The sequence below is a fragment of the Dipteris shenzhenensis genome, chromosome 1 (genome assembly GCF_047967505.1).
Source record: "Dipteris shenzhenensis isolate YYH24624 ecotype China chromosome 1, Dip_SZ_1.0, whole genome shotgun sequence".
In the NCBI taxonomy this organism is placed as follows: Eukaryota; Viridiplantae; Streptophyta; class Polypodiopsida; order Gleicheniales; family Dipteridaceae; genus Dipteris; species Dipteris shenzhenensis.
Window position 1 is genome coordinate 24,950,451 of NC_141596.1, and position 13,151 is coordinate 24,963,601.

The window sequence follows — 13,151 nt, forward strand, 5'->3', positions numbered from 1 at the left end:
TGGGCATTCCATCGGATTTATCTATTTCAAGCCAAGTATAATCCCAAGGCACTACTGATTGTGCACAAGAATCTTCCTAATGACTAGGCCATCTAGTCAAAGAATGTCATCTTACAAGAGGTGAGTAAATGAATTAGGAGTATAGATCGATAGAGGATCATGCACAAGTTAAAGCAAAGAATATGGAGGAGAGCATCAAACAAGGCAGCTCAATTGAGAGATCCAACGAGAATGGCGAGGGCTAATTCTAGCAAGAAGAAAATGGGATGGAGAAGGGCAACAAACACAAATGAAGTAAGTGGAATAGAGACTAAAAAGGCAAAGCTAAGGAATAGATATATGGTTTTGGAATAGCTAGAACGACTTGCTCATCAAAGGCCTTGACCCCTATTGTCAAGGATTTTCTGTGGAGAAAGTAGTGGCATGCATTTCATTGGAACCTTATTACTACATAAAAGAAGGCTGGGGAATTGCATATTGAAGAAATGGCTCAAAAGTGTAGGGTGTTGTGTGCCAAAATGGTTTATAAAACATGGATGTAGACAACCTTGGGCCAAATTGGCAAGATTTTGGATTGGTAAAAATGGACCTATTGGAAATAAAGAACCATGGCAAGACATAGTACTATGTGATTTGTAGGTTAGAATTCCTCAGTCTGAGATCTTCAATAGGTTGGTGCAAGCACAGAAGGACAGTTTTGTAGGTGCTTCTTGGGGTATAGTCTCAGGTCAGAGTCTCAGAGGTCAGGGGCCAGCTATAGTAGTCCTCCTCTGTAAGAAGTTAGGCAACTTTGTACGTTCATCAAATATAAAGTAGTAGTGGTTGTGTCTTGGGATATTAACATTCAATCTGGAGTGTTCCAGATTGTAGGCACTTATATGGAAATCAAGGCGTCTTTTTTCCTGTCCCACCATGAAGCAAACAAGACATCAGTACAAAGCTCTTTATGGTTAAACTAGAAGTTATTTCTAGAGATCGAGCGCGAGCCCTTATTTGGAACCAAGGCTCATGCCTTACTTTGCAAGCATCTCCAAATAGAATAGCTTTCCAATTCATAGGTTCTCCACACTCAATGTGAATTAGTTTCCAAACTCTTCTGGCATGAGGACAAGCAACAAAAAGATGAAAAATATATTCCATAGAGTCAAGACATCTTTGACATTTGCCATCTTGCTTTCCTATTATGAATCCTCTAGCATTAGTTCAAACTGCTTTATGGAAGCCAAGCAAGACAAGACATCTTCTTTGGAAATGTTTTAGCCCAAATTCTGTCAAACCTGGCATACCAAGCAACTCTACTATCCTTTAGGTTTCCATTTAACATTAAGGGTTCTAAAAAGGTCATCCATGTCAAAGGTTGGAGTTGAAGAGCATCCTACCCAACTAAATTCTTTATGTATACACAAGACAAAGCCTCCTTTCCAACTAGTTTCTCCCTTCCATAATTCTGACCTCCCCATGACAAGTCCTTGACTCTAGATGGTGAGAGAGAATTCCCTTCTAATTTATGGCCATGTCTTCCATCTGAAGAGCTCTCTATTCCATAACTGCCCCCAAGATTGTAACCCCTTTTTAAAAAGACAAGATGGCAAAGCAAATTGTTCCTCTCTTAGTATAGAACTTCTTAATATAGTTGAAACCCAAACTGAGTCAATGGCCATGAAGGCACTTTTACTAGAGTATTGAAGAAAGGCTTTTATCTCTTCAAATGTACCCCAAATAGATTTCCATAGTGAAATTCCTTTGGCCTTGTGGGGTTCACAGTTGAATATAGCTAAAATATGAGGATAATTTTTCCATTTAGGAGCCTTGCAAGGTCTGATGTGTCTCATGTTTCTCAATAAGAGCTGAGCCCAACCATCTTCTGGATTTAGTAAAGCTTTGATTATCCAACTGGCAGAAAGGTTTTTTGCAACATCTGAAATGTCTATAACACCTAGCCCCCCTTCTTCCCTGGGCTTAATGCAGTAGCTCCAACTTGCCTTGGAGATTTTGTTGTTTATTGTCATGCCCATGCCAATGTCGGGCCTCTCTAGAGAGAAGCCAAGCTGATAGATAGCTGTCTCACCATACGTGAGCAAAATGTCAAAACCCTAGGGGGCCATCCACTCCAACATCGTGCAAAAGATCTACGCTACAAGAACCCACCACTCCGATGGTATCCCCTTTGCATGGCTGTAGGTTCATGATAATCATCTTGAGCAAAAGGAGGTATGCATGAGGAATCTCTAGGTAGTTCTAGGGCCCAAGCCTCCATAACTATTGAGGTAGGGGCTGGTCCCAAGCAGAGGAGTCAAGAGGAGACACTGCATCAGGGGGAGCAGGCAAGGAGTGGGGGGGTAGGGGAAGAGATAGGCGTGGGGGGGAGGGGGGGAGATCTAGAGGAAGTGGGGGAGGCGGAGGAGAAGCTAGGGCAGCCTCCCCTAAGGGTGGACTCCAGAGCCCTTTGTAGTGCCGAACCCTGGGTGCTCTATTCTCCTATCACTGGGTGGACTGCATCAGAGGAGGTCTCCTCCTCTAGGGTCTCCGCATGCTGCTCCCCTGTGGAGGGGGAGCAAAGTCACTCTCTACTCTCCTATGCTCTCGGAGTATGGGCCCATCGCCTACAGTTCTAAAGAGCCTTTTTGGGTGGCTTCTTGCGCTCCACCTTGGTACACTCCCCACAAAAAGGATCTACACATTCTGATAAATATGTCTAACCTAGTTTTATAGGGAGATGAGCAAGAAAGATAAAAAATAGATATAGGGTACAAAAAGTGGTTGAGTGCCAATCTCGTCCCTACCAAGTTTTCCTGGAAGCTTCTCCACTTATCCAATTTTTTCTGAAATATGACTAAGACCTAGTCCCACCTTTGCTTCATTGTTATCTCAAAGCCCATTAAGATGTCCAAAAGTCTAAACTCTATGCCCTTTTGGATTTTGAGACACCACAGCTGCTACTGTGGAACCCCTTGTTCTTTGCCACTTAGCGTACCATACCCTATTTTGAAATGATTAATTAAAGATCCTGAAGTTTTACAAAAAACATCAAGACAATCCATCACACAACCTACATCTTGCTCATTGTTTCTAGGGGTAAGAGTAGTGTCATCTGCAAATTGTTGATAGACAAGTTGGTTACCATTCATAAGCTCAATCCCTTGGAGACTGTCCTCTTGAATTTGACTTCTGAGGACCCAACCAAGAGCATCTGCTCTGCTATAGAAAAAAGCAAAGGAGCCAAAGGGCAACCTTGTCTGATTGATCTTTTCAAAAAGAAAGGTTCACTCATCTTCCCATTGACATTCACTTTAGTTGAGGCATTAGTGAGAAGGAGCTTGACATTAGAAACAAAAGATGGACCCAAACCCATGTCTAGTAACAAGTGAATTAAGAAATCCCATTCCAGCCTATCATATGCCTTATCAAAATCAACCTTAAGAAAGCATATATTCTGGCTAGATTCTTTGGCATTCTCACACCCTTCCCAGACGTTAATGATGGCTTCAAGAAGATGACATCCTTTAATGAACCCTTTTTGTTCAAGAAGAATCCACTCTTTCATCTTGCTTTGTATTCTAATAGCTAGAGCCTTCACAAAAATCTTGTAGTTGCAATTTATCATTTAAAGGTCTCCCATTCTTACTGCAGCTACTTTCAATGGCATCTTCTTTATCCACCATGAAAGGTTCAAAAGGATTTTTGTTTGCTGATTCTGGAATACTAGCACCCTCATCTTTTCCACTATTCCTGTTGACAACCTGATCTTCATGTTGATTGTTCAATGGAGGTGCTTGAACCCACCTTTCAGTGGGGACAGCTTGCTTGCCCATAGGGGGCTCTAACTCTTTGGACTTGCCCCTCTTTAAGGGACAATTTTTGACCACATGAGTGGAAAGACCACATAGAAAAACAAGAATGAGGAAGATTCTTGTAAGTTAAAGGTTGCTCCCTATAGATGCTATCATTTCTATTGATAATGGTAAGGCATCTCCTCAGCTATATCCATCTTAAGGCAAATATGAGGATTACCTTTGGGATTAATGAAATGTTCATGTTCTACTCCCAGAACTTCACCCAAACCACAACAGAGAAAGGGCAATTGATGGCACAGATACAAGGGTAGGTCTGGGAGTTCTACCCACATAGGGATTCTAGTAGACCTAGGGGCATTAGGGGAGAATTCTTCAGTCCACCACTCTAGATATAAGGGTTGATTTCTAATGGTCCAAAGACCATGTTGCATGGCTCTTGCAGCCATCTCAGACTTCTACAAAAGAAAGAGAAAGCAGCCTTTTTTAAAGAACCTCACATTTAGAAGATTCATACCCTTTCTGACCCAATTGGTTCTTATCCAAGATTCTATAAAAGCCAATGGGGGTTTAACACCTAGTAGAAAGCCAACTAGAGCATGTGTGCACAACCACAGCACAGAGTCATGCAACAAAGTGTCATCCAAGAAGGCCATTATTGTCTTACATGTTCCAGCAGCTTCACTCTCTCCATCAAGTTGTGCTGCTCTAACAGCATCTTATTGTGTAGCATGTTTGGACTCTGTGACTATCGGGGTGGCGTGAAACCTCTAATTTTCTCTTGGATGGGCCCGGAGAGCCCCGACTCACTCGAAGTCTTCTTAGGATAGTTGTTATTTGCTCATCCGTCTTTTCTTGAAGTATTTTCGCTAATTGTGAAAGGTTTGGCTCTGCTCTTATTTGCATGTCCTCCTAGGGCTCCATCTTTATCTCCATGTATGGTTCCTGCTTCACTAGTAGGAGTGTGTTCAGAGACATCACCCCTCCATTCCATGTGCCCCTCGGCTAGTTGAATAGTTCTAGCTAACTTCCCAGGGGCTCCTGTGAGTAGTCATTCTTCACTAGAGATTCCACATTCGTATTTGCTCTAGGGAGAGGGAGCGGTTGGGGCTTTGTGTAAGTCTCCCACGGCCATGGGCCCATCTGCACCGGCAGTGCTAGGAGCAAAACATGATCCGGGGGGGGAAGCTAAAGAAGCCCCCGCATGGATTATGAGTTGCATGCACATAAGAGGGGCGTACAATAGCTCCTTCTCTTCCTCATTGACCTCCTCGGGTATTGGCAAGAGCTCCATATCTTGGTGGGAGAGTAGAGCGCACATTCGGATTTTTTGGCTTCGAAGAAGGAAATCGAAGCTCATCTGTGAACTCGAAATTGCATGTCTGGTGAAAAGGCGCTTGATCCAAAAAGGCTCACGAAAGTTTTGTCAAGAGATCATGTGCGACGTATGCAAATGAAAAGAAATATCCTTGAGACTGATGGGAGTTGAGAGGTGAAGGTGACCAAACTGAATGTCACCCTCAAAAGCACCACCCCCTCTGTCTCCCCATCACCATTGTCACCCGTCTCCATTCCCTCAACTTTTCTCCTTCTCTTTTTGCCTCAAGCTACAAGTTTTTGAGCTTCTCTTAGGAATATTTGTGCTCTTTTCATGGCTAAACTATTTAATAGAGATATCACCTTATCATGCCTCTCCCTCTAATACATTGATTTCCTCTTCCATGTATTTTATCTCCATGCTCCTGCCAAAGGTATAGGTTTTTATGCTTTGCTTAGGGATCTTTGTGTTCTTTTTATGGATAACTCGTGTACTAAGATAATTTTATACCTAGACCAAATCTCTACCCAAATTATCTGGACATTTTGTTCTATGGATTTCAACCAAAAAAAGTTTATATTTGCTTTAAAACACACGCTCTTTGGATTCTTTCCCATCCCAATTTCATCTTAGAAAGAACAAGTTTGTGGTCAGAAGTGAAGCATGAGCTAAAAGTCTTGAGAGCAATTGTCAAATAGTGGGTCCCTATGTCAGTCCCCTACCTACTAAAAAAATCTTTATTCTAATGAGCCTCAAGTCCTCTAATCACTTCAAATTATCTTTATCTCCTATCCTATGCCTCCATGTGCTTTTAGAGACATTTTTAAATATGTTCATAGGCTCCAAAAGATAGCCTATCTTTGAATGTTTTTGATAAGAAAGAGTAGAAAATAGAAAGCCCTTCCATGCCATGTGGTGGGTACAAGAGTGTCATGCTTTATCCATTCCACCAATCAATCCCTCACCTTCAATATTAAAGATGCTTCAGCCATATTAGGCTCAACAAATAAAGTAGGATGTGGTAGGGATGAGCCAAAATGGGTAAGCATAATATCCTTGCAATTTTATCATGTTAACCCATGACATTCATGCATGGTCCACAATCAAATCCCCTATAACATTATGTCTTCCCTGCAAATGGTTCATGAGATATCACACACCTAAGTCCCATGCTAAGAAGCTTGAAATTTATTCACGAACGCTGCAAGATACACACCCACGTTCTTGACTTGCAATTGTTAGGGCTAGCATCTTTATAGTAAGCCACCGAAGAATATTGTAGTTTACAAAAATATTGAAACCCTACAACTATCAATGGCCATGCAGACTGACATATGAATTGGCATCCAAAGAGAGTAACACCTTCCATAGCCAATCCAATATATAAATGGTGAGGCTCATCTAGGCTACTTGTACTCTGTGTGGCACCATGCTTTCCCACCAGATATTCTTAATATGAAATTTATTAAACAATTTTGAGCATCCTAGTCCATTAGTTGGCCCAATGAAGTGCATCAAAACATGTTTTTTAACCTAGAGATAATAGCAATATGTCATAATACCTTCTTTGGTATCTTACCTCCTTGCGTATCTTACCCATACTATTGCTTCACATTGCAGAAGATCGAGGCATGCTTATAGACATCCTTGTAAATAATAAAATCATTTGGACAAGCATAGACAGATTCGTTGTCCATACAAAATGTTGTTAGATTGCTTTCCCTCTTTCATGGACTTTGGGATTGTGATACCCTTTGGAAGTAATGTAAACAAGAACCTATGTAGGAATGCATTGGGTCTATGTCTCAAAAAGTCTCTTATTATAGTAAAACAAGGTTTCTTATCAAAATAGAGAGGTGACAATTATGTCAAGCCACGCATAGGTATCATGTAGATTCAATAAGATAAGAATTGCTATGAGATCAGATGCGCAATATGCTGTGTAGTATTTGCCTCATCTCTTTATAGAGACTCCTCAAGACTCATGGGCTACAATTCTAGATGCTCTCCATCTCTTGGACAAAATATTGTAATCTTCATGCTCATTCCTTAGATTGATGAAGATATGTATGTATAATGTCATTTGCATCATCATACTGTGGTGATCACTTTGTGTAGGTACATATTCATATTCTTGGGAATCCCTCATGCTTCTTTTAGCGAATGTTGATAGTTCGAATTCAATTATAATTCATGAGGTTGATAAGGTAATGCATCATGTCACCTTGCATCTAGTTCCTCTTGATTTCCTTTCATCTCATTCCTCTTCTCCACCTAAAATAGAATATGTCCATGTTGACATAAATTTCAAATCTTAGACAAGGCCTGATGACTTAGGCAAGTACAAATCCTCATCCACATACCTCCTCATTGTTTTATACATATATTTGTGGTTCAACAACCCATAGCCTTGAATATGCTTATTAGTTATGTGAAGTTGTCTACTTATGGCACCCATTCATCATGCACATTCACATAAATCTTCTCACATAATTGAGGATGATAAAAATTATTTTGGAGTTTCTCTTCCACATCTATGATTCTCAATGACATCTATAAATCTACGTGCATCAATGGCTGCACCATTAGAGATAAAGCTTTTGCAATAGACCTTCTCATAAAATTCTAAAGCCATCTACATAGGCAAAAACATAATTACAAGTTGTTGCTTATAGCATTGGTTCGAAGCCCATCCATTGATCAAACCATGTGGAAGAGAATAGTACAACATAACATTTAAATGTAGTTTACCTATGAATCTAGTCCACTGGTGTACTTCATGGCTCCAACTTGCCAGTAGAAGGCACGAAGGGAATATCTCATAATCTTCTTGTATTCATTCCTTATCATTATGGAGCATCATGACTAACCATGAAGGTAAAGATGGCATTAACTTTCTCTTTCATGTGCTACATGCAATGAACTATCATATCAAAATTTTGAGGATAGTATTCCAACACAAATTTCCATTGTGAGGGTTTGTAGTGCCCTTCCATTTGTTTGTCATAAGGACTACAGACTATGTTCCCAATTACGTTCCAAGTAGACACTAGCACAAACATCCTCCTCACCCCATCGATTCATTTCAGATGAAAATATTTGGTGAGAATTTTTTGGGGCAAGTGCATGCAAAAACAATACATGCCCCCCCCCCCCGCCCTCTCTCTCTCTCTCTCTCTCTCTCTCTCTCTCTCTCTCTCTCTCTCTCTCTCTCTCTCTCTCTCTCTCTCTCTCTCTCTCTCTGACTTTTTCCATTTTTCTCTCTCCAACGTCCCTTTCCCACAAAATTTTTTATTTGACTATTGTATCTATACCCATCTCCTTAGGGATGGGTATACAAAAAATTTGGGGATGGGTATATAAAATAATTTAGAGCAGTGCCAGCATCATGAAATGAAGTATATTAGGGATGGGTATATAAAAGGATTGTGTACAAATTTTATTCTTAATAGCAAGGGTTGGAGTCCTTGCCATTTTTTAAAACTTTCCCCAAATAAGAATAAATGGAAAAATGAGAGATGGGGGGGGGGGGGAGCGTAGAGTCATAAATGAATAAGAGAAGGATGGGAAGACAATCTATGTAGGGCTAGGGAGAAAGCGTAATGAATTTTTTAAGGTTTAAAGTTAAATCAAAAAGTGAAAAGGAAAGATAGAATATCTGGGCAATGTAAGGGAATGTGAATATAGTGAGGTGGATTACAAAGGGATTAATTTTTTGGGGAAATGATAAGGGAATGCTGTAAAGGGAGATTATGAAAACAAGAAGAGAAAATAAAAGGGGAAAAATATACGGGTAAAATTTAGAGATAAAGAGGGGAGGGAAAAAAGAAGGTGGGGGGAATGATAAGAAAGAACTAATAAAAAGGTCAAGAAATTTAAAAATTGCTAATAAAGAGGTCTACCTTAATAAATGTAAGGTTTAGAGAGGTAAAACAAAATTAAGAGGTTTAAGGGGGGGGGGATTGTTCATAGTTATTAAAACTTTGGGAGGGGAGGTTGAAGAGGGAAATTAGAAATAAATAGAGACAGTGCGCGGCACATAGACCGTCGAGACTGTGCAACACAGAGACTGTGAAGGCACAATCATAGAGACCATGCGGGAGTAATTAGAGGAGGGAGTTTATTGATCTGGGGGTGGCACAAAGAACGAGTCCATAGAGTGATGGCGAAAGGGCCACGAGGGAAAGGCAAACAATGATTGCAAGGGTGGAACTAGTAGTAGATGGTAGAGGCGAAGTACGGGGCACGAAGCACGGAGAGAGCGTAGGCAGTGGGCAATGAAGATTGCGAGCGTAGAGGGGATTTCGTTTGTGGAGTTTGAGGTGGGTAAGGTAGGCTATATATATAGGAGAAGGGAGGGGTAGTCGGGGAGGGGAGTAGGGAAGCTGGGGATTATTTTGGGAAGACAAGGGCATTTGATAATGCCACTGGTGCATGGAGGGAAAAGGGCTGAGGGGGGGTAATTAAAAAGTTAAGGGGGAAATTTTTAAAATTTAAAAAGGGTTAAGTTGGCGGGATAGGAATTCATTTGGGGTAGTTAGGGAAAGGTTAGAGTGAGAGTTGGTTAGGGAGAGAAGGGGGGTTTAGTTAGTGAGAGCGAAGTTTGGAAAAGGTAAATAAAATAAAGATAAAATAAAAAATGAAAATTTAAGGAAGTATTAATTAAATTTGAAGAGAATAGCGGGTAACAGGAAAAAGTATTTAGGAAAACTAGAAAAAAGGGAATTTTTTAAAGAGGTTTAAATTAGGAAAAAGAGAAACAAAAGGGAACATTTAGTGGAAAGCAAAGGGGAAATTGAGGGAAAATTAGGTGTAGTAGGAATAAGTCAGGAAAATAAGAAACCACAATGGAAGAATTTGGCAAATAAAGAAAAAAAGAAGACAAATTAAGACAAAATAATAAACAATTTTTTTCAAAAAATAAGGAGAACTAAGATACAAGATGGGGGGTAAATAACGAGAGAAAAAATTAGTGCCAAAATAGGGAGATAACGGAAAAATATTAGGGAAAAATATTGAATAAAAGGGAAATATTAGAAAATTTTGGAAAAAGGGAAAAAAGGAAATATTGTAATAAAATAATAGAAAAGATAGGAAGAGGGGGTTGGGGTTGGGGGGGGGACAGAAAATAAGAAAAAAATTAGGGAATTAAGGAAAATTTAGGAAAATAAGGGAAAATAGGAAAAAGTAGGGAAACTTAAGAGGGAGAAAATAAGGGAACTTAGGGGGACTGATATAAGAAAAAAATTAGGGAATTAAGGAAATTTTATAAAAATAAGGGTAAACAGGGATTTTAGGAGAAAGAGAGGGGAGAGAGAGTGAGGGAACAATTCTGGAGAGAGAGAGAGAGAGAGAGAGAGAGAGAGAGAGAGATGTAATCATGATAGAGAAAGACTTTATTTGATTTTCTTAGTTTATGTGCTCTCAAAATATGATAAATCTATTTGAATACAGCCCATGTAGTCTATAAACAAGTAAGATTGTTGTGTAGTTGACTTCACCTAGTAACATGATTGGGTTAAAGGAATTTTAGCTACACATTGTGTGAGTCCTTTGGTAAAACAACTAGCTTTTTTGTCATTCGAAGTAGATGATAGAGCAAGCTTAATGCTCATTCATGTAGCTTTTGATAGATGTTTTCATAGGTTCCAAAATGAAACTAAGTGGAATGTCGTCAAAGATGTCTTCATTTAACATTTCACTAAGTGGAATGTCGTCAAAGATGTCTTCATTTAGCATTATGAAACTAAACGTTTTAGTAAATGGGTTGTCTTGAAAGGTGTGTTCTTGTAGCATATTTGAAAGAATACTATAGATATTGTAAAAGTTGTACAAAATCAAGCATAGGAAGCATGAATGGGTGGAAGATTATCTCAGAAGATTCTAGACCCTTATGAGAAGAGTTCCTACTTGAAAGTCTTCTCAACAAGGGGCTAAAACCTCCCAACATAATATGTCACTAGCTACTCTTGTGCACTTGATCGTGCATTATAACTTCTACAATAGCTATACTATCATCTTATCTTTCTAAAAATGCTATATTAATATGGCATCTAAAAAGACATCCCATTTAGTGAAATATTAAGTTTCATACCAAACAAATAGATTCATGGTTGCACCTTGCAAACTAAGTGGGAACAAATTGATAGGGTCCTTATCATATGCATACCTTTGATAGTGTAGAAGGATCTAAATAAACTGTGAGTATCTAGATTTGCATGCCTCTTTCCTTAAAGTGGGACAAAAGATCCTTGATCGTGCTTCTTGTGCATTTTTGCCATCATAATGGCAACTATACTAGTGAATCCGGCTCTATCTCATAGTTTTTCCAATCGTTACATGCTTGAGTTTGCACGTTTGAGTCATTCAAATCATAAAACCTCTGATTTAAGAACTACTCTCATTCACATTTCCTATTTTTTCCCCATTTGATCCAATTTAGTTGAGCTTGAAACTCCATGACCTTCAAGGTCATGAGATTCATTTTCTTCAAATTCATCGCATTCTTCGTTAGATACTATAAGACATGTTGCCTATCTACAAATAAGCCCTTCATCATCCATATAGAAGCCGTCATATGGCACAATCGCTTTACTAGAGACATTGCCAAAAAGTGGCAGGCATAGAAATGACCTACTTGTATGCTTACATGGTATTGTACTAGGAAAGGGCATTTCTAAGAATAAAATATGCCCCTCACAGCACTTCCTATTGCGATAATGCAAAGCTCCCTATTTATTTGGACAAGATTGACTAATCCTACACCTCAACAGGACCTCAAGTAGCTTTGGGCATATTGCTAACCAATTACACAACCATCTAATTAAAAAATTAGAAGTGATGTACTAGGACCATAGGTAGCTAGATATGCAATGTGAAGCTCCAAAGCACACACTTGTCTCTTGAGAAAGGAAACCCACTAGCTGCTGAACTTAGAAAAAGATTGTAGTAAAGGAGAGGACACCATTCACTAAGGCAAGAGTGAAACAAGGTTGAGAAAAGAGCAAGAATAAAAGAAGCAAAAAGGAGCAAATAAAACCTATCACATGTGGCCAAAGTTCCACAATTTTGGGTGTATGTCATGAGGAAAATAGGTATGAAATATACTACTTTCCATATGTTGTGTGAATGCTCCCCCTTTGGAACATGCCCAAAATCCCTCCCTTGATCCAAATTACCACCAAGGGTTCCATATCTCAACTTGCTTTCTCCCTCAGCTTTTCTTCTTCTTTCCTCCGTTTAGTCCCTCATTCCACTCTCTTTTGCTCTACTATTATCAACACAAAAGTCTTTTGAATTGAACGTTTATGGAATTGTTACATTGCCGTGCTTACATAATGAAACCCCTAACCTCCCACATTAAATGTGACCATTAGATCCCAATAGCTTTTTATTACTCGGATTATGTAAGCACCTCATAGGGTGTGTATTGTGGCTCAAAGCAAGCACTCCTTTTTCTTTTCTTTTTTTCCACACCCACACACTTTTGGCCAATTATGATAGGCCAACCACTTGTGGCTTATGCTGAGAGGCAAAAGGTGATCTTCTTGAGGGAATCGAGAGCAGACAGTCAGCCGGTTGCTCCTCAAAGGAGCACTCTTTTAAGTAGCATTTTGAAAGATTCGAAGTAAAACGAAGATTCCTCTTTTGAAGGCTCTCGACACGCAGTAGGTGATCTTCTGGAGGGGACCGACACAGGTAGTCCGCAAACTAGCACTCTTTTAAGTAGCATTTCGAAAAATTCCAGCTGAAACAAAGATTCCCCTTATGAAGGCGGTGATAAATTGCTCTCTCTCTCTCTCTCTCTCTCTCTCTCGGCATGTACATGGGCAATTGTCCATGGCCTATGCCGAGAGGCAGCAGGTGAATGGAATGCAGGCAGCTAGCGAAGGTGGGCAAACGCTCGAACCGCATAGTGGCAACGCTCGAACCGCCCTGCCACTATGCGGCGGCCGCCGCGGGAGCAAGAGAGAGAGAAACTGTGTTAAGTAGCATTTTGAAAGATTCGAAGTAAAACAAAAGATTCGCCTTTGGAGGCCTCA